Source organism: Glycine soja, chromosome 16 (assembly GCF_004193775.1).
Source record: "Glycine soja cultivar W05 chromosome 16, ASM419377v2, whole genome shotgun sequence".
In the NCBI taxonomy this organism is placed as follows: Eukaryota; Viridiplantae; Streptophyta; class Magnoliopsida; order Fabales; family Fabaceae; genus Glycine; species Glycine soja.
In genome coordinates this window covers 32,236,389-32,248,425 of record NC_041017.1, presented here as the reverse complement: position 1 = coordinate 32,248,425, position 12,037 = coordinate 32,236,389, and the positions used below count along the sequence as shown (strand labels likewise).

The window sequence follows — 12,037 nt, the reverse complement described above, 5'->3', positions numbered from 1 at the left end:
TTATATCATTATTTTTATTTAAGAACTGCCAACATCCTTAATTGTTAAGAGACTTTAGGGTGTTCTTAAAGTGAATTCAAATTTTCTTGCTTTCTTTTGTTTTTAGTTTTCACGTGTACCAAAAAGATCTAATTCCTTATTAATGATATAATTTATTTCCTTATATAATGATTTGATTTTATTAATATATATTAAATTTTATATAATAAAAATATTAATTTATCGTGTTATTATCTTTTGTTTATGTAAAAAACAATAAATAACTAATTAAACGAGAAATTTTATAAATATATTTTATATACATTTTATTATTGTTGTTATTAGTAGTGAATTATTATTATTATTGTTATTAAACTTAAAAAAAGAGTTTCTGCTGATTTTAAACTTTGATATTTTTAATTAAAAAAACCATAAAAAGTTCATAATCTAACTTGTTAAAAATAAGCCTTGAATAATCATTTTATATGTATTTTAAAATGTATATATAAATAGATTTTAAACTATACACATAATCATCTATTTAATATATTATAATTCATAAAATATATTTAAGAAATAAAAAACTATACAAAAGAAAGTCTTAGTCAATAAAAGTGTAGATGTGGAGTGTGTAGCATTTTCACGTTGTCACTTAAAAACATCCAGCGTTTAGTTTAAAAAAAGTTTAAATGTGTGGGTCAGACTCTTTCAGTTTTACTTAAAAAAAAAGAGCACATATTAAAAAATGTTAATAATAATATTATTATTAGAAAAATACATATATATTTATAAAATTTGACTTTTGATCCATTAATAAGTCATACTTTTATTATGTTTTATATTTTAAGTTATAAAAATTTTATTTTAATATTTTATATTTTCAAAATTTTCATTTCGATACTTTTTCTTATTTTTTTAAAAATTTAAACTCAGTAAATATTATAAATTTTAAAATAATTAATTTGACAATAATAATTGAAAACTGATATTATCTTCATTTTAAATATTATAAATCACCCTAATTCTTCTCTTACTTCATCTTCAAACTTAACCCTAATAGATTTGTGTCTCTCTCCTTCCTAATTATCATTGTTGTTGTATGTCACCATCAGATGTATGCGCATAGTTGTGAACACCAACCAACCCGATAAGTTGGATTGAATATTGGTGGCCTGACTCGTGGGACATGTTAGGTGCACCAATAATATTGCTGGTGCATGCAACAATTAGATAAATGAGCAAAACTGTCCTTGTGTCAAAGTTTGAACATAAAATTAATTTAGAAAAAAATTCCTTCTCCTGGGAAAGAATCTTCCGGATGAATAATTTGTTTTATCAAAAGAACCTTTATTCGGTAGTCTCTCCGGAAGAAGATTCTTTTGGATGAAAAAAAATTGTTCTTCCGAAAGAAGGAATTATTTTTTAAAAAATTAATTAGTTTTATTTTCAGATTTTAACACAAGGACAATTTTGCCCATTCACCTAATTGCTGGGTGCACCAACAATTGCTGGGTGCACCTAGCATTTCCCTGGACTCGTTTGATTAAAACATCCGATCACAAATACAGTCGAATTGGTTGGGTTTGAAAAAAAAAACAGACTGGATTGGCTTGCTTTGGCCCAATCGATCATTTCTTTTATTTTTTTTCAATTCTTCTTTTACAGATTCTTTTATCATTCATAAAAGAAATAGTTAATTATCAGAGTTGAGTCAGAAGCTATTAGTACTGGCCAGGTGGCAAGAGTCCCTTTGGTTTCTTGTTTAATTTTCTTTTTTTACCGGTTGACCCAAATAATGTTAAATACACACTCATTTCGTTTAGATCTGGAAAAATGATTATTAGACAGAAAAAAGTCTAAACGTCTTGAGAGAGATATAAAAAAAGAAAAAAAAGTGACTAATAAGATTAATAACATGATTTGACTGGAAAATAAATAATAAAAAAAATAAAAAATGTTATTGAAGTATTTATATATAATAGGTATTTAAATATCACCACTTTTAGATTCAACACGTTTTGTATTCAAGTCAGATTATTATATAAAAAATAAAACTTAGAAACTTTTATTCTTTACGCTTAACTCTAGAGAATAATATAATTATCATAACATTTAACCAAGCATTATGGTAAAAAGGATTAGAAACAACGAAGTTGTGAGAATAAAAAAGATTAGAAACTCTTGCATGTAAACAAAGAGCCATAACTGCTGGTGCTCCACTTCTCCAGCATATTCATCTACTCTCTCATTCACTCTTTTCTTTGAAAACATTCGACTCATGGCATCTATTTCCCTAACTCATAAAAGCAATTGACTCATGGTATCAATTTGTCTTGACAGGGATAGAAAACATCTACTTATAACGAATAAGTTTATAAGTCCTCCTGTTTTATTGTAACTTCGACCAGAAGCATAACATGTTTGGATGCGACTTCAAATCATGAGTTAACATGTTTCAATGCCTATCTCTACATGATGTGTAGATGGTATTTATGACAATTTAGCTTCAAGATTAGCTGCCTTTAGAGGATATCTTATAAAAAAATACAAAATTTAGTTGAGTAATTAAGCATTTGTACACAGCATTTATTAATGTTATTTATTTTAATATTTTATTGTTTGTGAGTTACCATATCAATAGTGGAGGTTCATATATAGAAGTCTTAAAGAAATCTTAGTAATTGTGGTAGATCAAGGTTTCTTAATTTTCCTTGATAAATGACTTAAGAGTGTGTTTGGATGAGAAAATTTAAAATTCTAAAGAATTTAAAATTTTGAGAATTTTAAATGCTTCAATTTAAATTCCTTCATTTCTAAAATTTTATGTTTGGATAAAAAATTAGATTTCTCATTTTTAAAATTCCTTCATTTTATTAATGACTTCACTCACCCTTTGATGTAATTCAAACAAAGGACGGAGGCTACTTGGCTTCCATCAAACCCTTTGGATGTTGCTATTTTTAATGAATAATTTTTTCCTACACAATAATCATATTATTATTTTTATTTAATTTACAGGAAAAGAAAAGAAAAGACCTAAAAAAAAAGAGCAAAACTCTGAGAAAACTTGAAACAACAATGGCTTCACTTTCCCTCTCTCTCTCCACACCAACGACAACAACCTCTATTTCCTTCACATCATCCTGCATCTTCTTCTCTTCACATCAATTCCACACACACAATAATTCTCCCCGGCATAACAAGAAAATGTCCTCAAACAAGCGCCGCGGCACCGACCTCCAGAACAAGCACCGCGGCACCGCCTCCACCCTCACTCGCAGCGAGGTCCGAGGCGGCGGCCGGAAGCCCTTCCCGCAAAAAAAAAACCGGCCGCGCCTACCGTGGCTCCAACCGCACTCCCCTCCGCCCCGGCGGAGGCGTCATCTTTGGCCCGAAGCCCTACGACTGGTCCATCAAGATCAACCGCAAGGAGAAGCGCTTCGCCATCTCCACCGCTGTTGCCAGCGCCGCCGCCAGTGCCATCGTGGTGGAGGACTTTGTGGTGGAGTTCGCCGAGAAGCCAAAGACGAAGGAGTTCATCGCGGCGATGAAACTGTTATAAGAGAGAGAATACTGAGAGAATGAAGTTTTCTGGAGAAGCACAACACAAGAATTTCAAATTCTTTCATAAAATCAAAGAATTTGAAATGCTAATATTTAAATTAATTAAAATCCCTGATTCAAATACTCAAATTTCAATTTCTTTTCAAATTTTTATCCAAACATCTTAATTAATTGAAAAGTAATTAAAATCCTTTAAAAAATTGAATTACCCTATTAAATTTCTCTGTCCAAACATACTCTAAGAGTAATAATGGTTTTGTTTATATGTCAACAGACTGTTAAATGATGTAAGTAACTGGTTATATCTATCTGTCAAATATGATACAGAATTTCTTAAGCTCTTTGCTAGATGTTGGTGGAGAAAGTTTTCAGCTTTGACGGTGACAATTGGTGCAGAAACCTTCAAATTTTTTTTTACTCCTCCAATTGATGCTCTCCTTCTTGAGAAATTACTAGGGTTGAATAGTGGAATGTATTTTTTTGGAATATTGATTGGCTAGATCTTGGTAAATCTCATTATTAGTTTTCTAGTTTATTATTGTTGATCAATTGGTAATTGTTTTTTTGGTAATCAATTGGTAAGTTTTTTGCTTCATTGGGGAAGGAGATCGACGTACAATTGTCGTTGCCTCTTGGTTTTGATAAAGTCCATCAGTATGAGCCAAACATTAGGGTTTGATGTGTTGCTTGTGTTTAACTAATGATTCTAAGAACCCAGTATTAGGGTTTGATGCACTGCCTATGTCTTACTCATGATTCCGTGACAATCCATTGTGTCGTGTGGCAAATGAGAGAGTTTGGACTTGAGGAGCCTTTGACTCAACTTGATTAGTGACTCTTGTCATGCACAGACTAATTGTTAAATAATCGAGTAATTTATATGATTTAATTCTTAAGTATAAAATATAATTGTCCAAACTACAAATTGCATTTTCAAGTACATTAATAACAATTTGTTATCAAAGGAATTTTTTTTATGCACAAACAAATTTTTGTAGAACTAAAATGAATTTGCTGTTAGAAAAATAAGATAAATTTACAATCAGGAAAATGCAATTTGAAATATCTTATATTATATAATTATGTAATCTAATATATTCTCATACTTTATTGTTGTTTAACTTTAACCTATTACACTATTTTTTTCTAACTTAAAAAAATATTTCCAATGATTCAACATAATGATTAAGAACGTAACATAAGCAATTTCTATAGTTAAATTGATCTTATATCCCACTTTAAATTATTTATTGAAAATTCAAAATATTTTGTTCATATTCAAAAATATTAATTTATTATAAATTGTATTTGTATAAAAATATTTATCATGTATAATGAAAAGAATAAAATACTAATTGATATTAATTTAAACAAAAGTAACTTATAATGTTAAAAAACGAATTAGATCTCTCTCTCTCTCTCTCCTTTTTACTGAAAAACGAATTAGATCTAAAACTCTTCACATAAGAAAATGGCCAATACTCAATCATTCAGTGTTATATTCTATTAAAAAGATCATTAAGTGTTATATTTTATTATCTAGACTTCACAAAACTCTAAATTTGAATTACCTAATTGTCAAAACCAAGACACATCTATCTTCAGTCATTTATACGTTTTGAAACTCTGTAAATGAGGCAAGCCACATTTCAACTGTGGCAAAGACTACAAACTGTAGCAGACTAACCCAAAATATTTTAAAAATAAGGAAGCTAGCAGACATAGAAGTGTTTTCCTACTCTTTATTTCTTAAATAAAAGCAAACAATATTACTAAGCACTCTAAATATAGCTAAAGTTATGCAATATATTTAGAAGCATAAGACAAATACAAATGTTTACAAAAATCCCATCACACAAAAACACCAAAGAAGCCTAAAATATCTATGGCGTTTTCCACAAATAAAACACCCCCAATCATGCAGCCCCATCTAAAGTCTGATATATTATACACTTTCAGTTGTTAACTTCTGCATGATATATAAACTATAAGACTCGCTTTGACTATTGAACGAACATCAGACTTTTAACACTCCAATGTATAGTCGGTTAAGCCTTGTCTTAGAAATGAAACTTAATCTTCCTTTTTGTCCATCCACATGTGATCACCAACTGTTCGACCAAATCACATATCACAAACAACTTCAAAATATTATACAAAGATCTCAATACCAGAGAATGTAGCTGTACCACTGCTACTAAGAAACATAACTGATTAAAATGGTCTTTCTAAGACGATTATTAACCATTTTTGTAGGGTACATCATAGAATCTGAAAACATTTACCATGATGGTTTCCAACCATCTTGGAATGTATGTATCACATTTAAAAACTCAATTCCAACAAACAATATAGAAAACTGTGACTATTCATAGCAATAAGCACTGAAAGCACAGTTGAAGCTCAGTTGAAGCTCGATTCCAGCAATAGAACCATAATCACATAATTCGCGGTAGGCTTCGATACATGATAGGGGTTCACAATAGTGATCTTACAAAGAATTGATACGCAAGAAGTATACATAATCAGTATGATATGCTATTTAAATTTACATAGAATTTAATATATAAATTAGTATGCTACCAATATTTTATAGAGGAATAGGTTTGTAACTTTTATTAATTTTTGATATTAGTTTACAGTGATATATATACAAGTGAACAGCCCTAATATGTAGTGAATCAAGCTACCAATCTCCTAATAATTCTCAACAAATCAGAATTGGAAATAACAGATTTACACGGCTAAATAATTAAAGGAATTGAAAACTAATTATTATTATTGATATCCTCCCGCAAGTTGTATAATCTGGATGAGAGATGCAACTTGGACAGTAACGATTCGAACCGAGGGCGAAGCAGAGGCTTTGTTAGAATATCAGCAAGTTGATCATCGGTAGACACAAAAGACACTCGAAACTTGCCATGTTGAACATGTTCTCGGACAAAGTGGTAGGCTAAGGCTATATGTTTCATCCGAGAGTGGAAGACAGGATTAGCACTGAGATTTGTGGCACCAAGATTGTCACAGTATATGACTGGATTGGCAGTGGGCATGTGACCAAGTTCTGTGAACAATGAAAGAACCCATAATAGTTCACTAGTCGTGTCAGCCAAGACTTTGTATTCTGCTTCAGTTGATGATCGAGCAACAGAATGTTGTTTGCGGGAGCTCCAAGAGATGGGAGTGTTACCGAGATACAACAAGTAACCAGTGGTTGAAACATAATCATCCTTGTCACCAGCCCAATCAGCATCCGAGTAGGCATGAAAGGTCAAAGGAGCAGTCGCTGAGATGAAGACTCCTTTGTCACAAGAGCCCGCCAAATATCGGAGCACTCGTTTGAGTGTAGACCAATGCACCGTTCTTGGATTTTGCATGAACTGTGCGAGTTTGTTAGTGCTGAAGGCGATGTCTGGACGTGTAAGACTCAAGTATTGAAGGCTTCCAACCAGTGTGCGGTACTCATTTGGAGAGGGTAGGAGATCACCAGAATCCTTAAGTAATTGAACACTCGCTGACAAAGGAGTGGATGCTGGTTTTGTATTTGTCATGCCTGATTTATGTAGCAGATCAATGATATATTTCCTTTGTGAAAGAAACATTCCTGCAGCGGAAGGAATTACTTCGACACCCAAGAAATAACTGAGACATCCAAGATCTTTTAACGAAAACCGAGCAGCAAGTGTGGCAATGAGTTTGGACAGCTATGCAGATGAATTTCCAGTGATAATTATATCATCAACATATACTAATAAGTAAAGTGTAACCTCTGGTTTTTGGTAGATGAAAAGAGATGCATCTGCAGTGGAATTGACAAAACCAAGGGAGAGCAGGAATACGCGAAGCTCCGTATACCAGGCGCGGGGTGCTTGCTTCAGCCTATAGAGTGCCTTTTTGAGGCGACAAACATGATCAGGAAAGTTTTTGTTGACAAAACCAGGTGGTTGTATCATGAAGACTTCCTCCTTAAGTGTCCCTTGAAGAAATGCATTGTTGACATCAAGCTGACGTATGGGCCACCCTTGACGAACTGCAAGAGTTAGGACAATGCGAATGGTCACCGGTTTAACAACGGGGCTAAAAGTTTGTGTATAGTCCCAACCAGGGCGTTGGTGAAACCCTTTGACGACTAACCGAGCCTTGTAACGATCAATTGATCCGTCTGGATTTCGTTTGATTCGAAATACCCATTTACAGCCAACCAAATTTTGATCAGAGGACCGACTGACAAGATCCCAAGTGTTGTTGTGGTGTAAGGCATCAAATTCAGCTTGCATGGCTGAGCGCCAATCAGGATCGCGAAGGGCCTGGGTGATGGTGTTGGGTTCAATGGGAGAGGAGGCTTGGACATGGAGATTAAGCTTTTGGATGGGTTTGATAATGTTGTTTTTAGACCGAGTGATGATCCCACCTCCATTTGGGTTGACAATGGTTTGGGGTGGTGGAGCAGAGAGTTGCGGGGATGATTGTGAGGTTGGAGGAGGAGATTGAGTGGGGTTTGTGGGTTCGGTGGAGGACTGGGCCATATATGGGGAGTTGGTGATTGATGGGGAGGAAGGGGCAGGAGATGAATCTTCCGGTGGGTTCATGGGTTGTAAGATGGAGAGTTGAAGTGGGTCTGTTTGTTGCTCCGGACTTGGACTAGCGTGAGTTACTAGGGAGTTGAACGGGAATTCAGATTCAACGAACTTCACATGCCGAGAGGTGTAGATCCTTCCTGTTGTAGGATTGAGACACAGATATGCATGTTGATCAGCCGAGTAACCTACAAAAACACACATAGCAGACTTTGGTGCAAGTTTATGGTTAGCATATGGTTTAATCCAGGGAAAACACAAACATCCAAAACACTTTAACTTATGATAATCCGGACTAATGTTGAGCAATTTATAATAGGGTGATTGGTACCCAAGAATTGGAGTTGGGAGGCGATTTATGAGATAAGCGGCGGTGGTCATGGCGTGAGACCAATAGGTGAGGGGCAAGCCCGAGTGATGGAGAAGAGAGAGACCGGTTTCAGCAATGTGACGATTCCGGCGTTCTGAAATTCCATTATGTTCAGGTGTATGAGGTGGCGTTGTATGATGACTTATACCATGATTTAGTAAAAAAGGGCGAAGACCAATATATTCGCCACCATTATCTGTGTAAAGAATTTTTATTTTGTGATGATAGAAATTTTCAACGAGCGATTTAAATTTGGGAAATATAGTTTGCACATCAGATTTTCGTTTCATTGGATATAGCCAAATATAGCGAGTAAAATGATCAACAAACATGCAATAATAGCGAAGACCATCAATTGATAAAATAGGAGAAGTCCATACATCAGAGAAAATTATTTCTAATGGATAAGAAGATTTAAGAGTGGATTCATGGAATAGAAGTTTATGACTTTTGCTAATTTGACACGAGTTACAATCGGATTGCGGAAATTTATTTGAGCCTAAGGAAAAATGTTTCTGAACAAATTTGAAAATAGAAGATGAAGGGTGGCCAAGCCTATGATGCCATGATGCAGAGGATTCTGTTCGAATCGTGTGGACGGAGGGTGAGGTGGCGGGCCAGAGATAGAGTCCATCCACACATGAGCCTTTATGGGTTGTGTGACCCGTCTGCAAGTCCTTCACATAAAAGGAGTTTGGCAGGAAAACAACAGCAGAGTTAGTTTGTTGGGTAAGTTTAGAGACAGAGATTATTTTTTGTTTCATGGAAGGAACACACAAAGCATTAGACAAGGATAAATCATTAAGTAAAAGTGTTCCAGAATGAGTGATGTTTAAACCTGAACCATTACCTATAAACAGTGAGTCAGGACCAGTGTACGGATGATGAAGCGCCAGATTATCGAGATCATTGGTTACGTGATGTGTCGCTCCACTGTCAAACAGAAAATCATGTTGCGATGGGCCGGCAGTTGCAGTATTGACCTGAACCTGTCCAGTGTGAGCCGGAGAGTTACGAGATGGCGGTCGGACACTAGGATGCTGCTGCTGGAAGGTTTTGCACTGAGAGAGAACATGACCTTTGATGTTGCACCACTGACAGCGGCCGAGAAAAGGTTTGCGAGTGCCGGTGCGTTGAGTTGATTGTGCAGGGTTTTGTCCATGCCGAGATTTGTCATTGGAATTGGGTCGAGCCTGAGCATTCAAGGCTGTCAGCGGGGCAGGAGTTTGTCTTTGGGCAGCACCAATTGAAAGTTCCTGAATCAGAAGCCGTTCATGGAGGTCATCAAAATTGATTGGGGTGTCCCTTGCATTCACGGCATCAATGATTGCTCTATAGCCGTCGTCGAGACCGTGTAAGAGATAATCAGTCATGTCTTCAACAGAAACAAGAGAGTCAAGTGATGCAAGTAGATCTGCAGTTTGCTTTAGGTGATGCATATAGGTAGTGATGGATTGGGTACCTTTGGAAGCCGTACGGAAACGTTCCTTTAACTGCTTGAGATGGCTGCGAGATGCTTTGACATAGGTGTTTTTGAGAAGGATCCAGAGATCATGCGAGGTCTTGGTTTGAGACACCAGGGAGGCCACTTCATTAGATAGAGTGGTGAGGAGAGCACCATATATAAGGCGGTCCTGTCGATGCCAGGTTTGGTAAGCAGGATTCTGAGTTGTTACCGGAAGTGATGCAGTGGTGGGGTCGATTCCGACAGAGTCGGCGTCGAAGATGTTGGAGCGGTGAGGATCGTTTCTGACGGCGCAGGAAAAGATCCATCTGGATATTTGAGGAGATCATAGCCATCAAGGAGAGCTTCAACTTGTTGTTTCCAATTAGGATAATTGTTGGGAAGAAGTTTGGTGACATTGGTGAAAGTGATGCAAGCAAGGGGTTTGGATGGCTCATGGAGGTTGGGAATGAAGGAGTTGTTGTCGACCATGGGAGGCAAGGGTGGGGAACGACGTCCTTAATTGAAGAAATAGGAAATGGGTGGATCGTTTAGGCTGATACTATATAGAGGAATATGTTTGTAACTTTTATTAATTTTTTATATTAGTTTACAGTGATATATATACAAGTGAACAACCCTAATATGTAGTGAATCAAGCTACCAATCTCCTAATAATTCTCAACAAATCAGAATTGGAAATAACAGATTTACACGGCTAAATAATTAAAGGAATTGAAAACTAATTATTATTATTGATATATTTTTTTCTCATTTATAAGTAAAAACTATAAATTACAAATAAAGTAAAATATAAAAGTATCATAAATAAAAAAATAATTTCAAATATTAAATAAGATAAACTATCCATTAAAAAAAATTCACACAAATCATATCTATTTTATTAAAATAATATTCATTAAAATTTTCGGTTTCAAATTTATTAACGGATTTCTTTAATTTTCTATAAAAAATATATAATTATTTCATTAATTTTATAATTCAAGAATCTAGTTTCTATGTAACTCTGGGTCTTTTAAAAAAAATGTAACAGTTGGTCTTGTCAAGAAAACTCTGTCGTACAGAAAAAATTATACAGTTTTACTTTTTAATTTATACACATAAATAATATTTTATTAAACACCAAATCTGAAAGAAAAAAAAACGATTTTCATCATCTCAAAAGGATACTTTCCAGTTTCATGTTCCTCTTCCTTCTTTGCATTTTTTCTAGGTTCATAACTTTAACAAATTCAGAGGTAAATTAGTGGGAATCCAACTGGTACGGACGATCCAATTCATGGTTCTGAGTAAAATGAACGAATTATATATGTTTCTATGAATAGAACTCGATCATGTTTGCATAATTTCATGCTTTCTCACTCGACTCCATGTATACATACAATGCATTTAATTCACTGAGTAAAATCATGCTTTACATAGATTGCCTACATAATTTCCCCAGCACCAAATACTCCTCATGATTGTATCGTGCTCCTCACTGGCATTGGACGTAAGTAAATGTCTAAAAGTAATTTTTTCTACCATAACATGAGCTATAGTAAAAGATACATTTCCACATTAGAAACATACATACCTTTAACTCTTAGCTTTTAAACGCTATTTAGTACCACTACTGTGCTAGATTAAAAATTAAAAATACATTTGTTCCTAACTAAATCCAAAGATGTGTTATTGAAAGTTGAGATAAAAAAAACCTTTAATAAAATAGATATATTGAGAAAATTCAGGATATAAAAAATATGAAAAGAGATATGTTTCCAGCATTTCCTTCTTTATTACCTTTAAATTTTTTTTGGGTATAGTATTATCATTATTTGACCCAATCATTCATCAGAGTACCATGTTTGGAGAAGACTCTATAACCTGTTAATCCAATCAAATAAAAAAAATGGAGTTTAATTTGTACCTATAAGAGCATAGACAAATCATGAAAAACAAAATAATCAATCAACAAATATTGATTGAAAATTTATAATAGATAGATTGAATGACCAACAGTAATAGTTACTCCATACTCCACTAGTATACCGCTGCCCCCACCAAACACCAAGTCCATCTAATTCTCTTTCATTTTCT

General features: G+C 34.4%; 1 pseudogene; it reads left to right on the top strand.

Moving 5' to 3' along the window:
- Positions 1 to 3,186: 3,186 nt before the first annotated feature.
- Positions 3,187 to 3,541, top strand: LOC114389971 (annotated as a pseudogene).
- Positions 3,542 to 12,037: the final 8,496 nt, after the last annotated feature.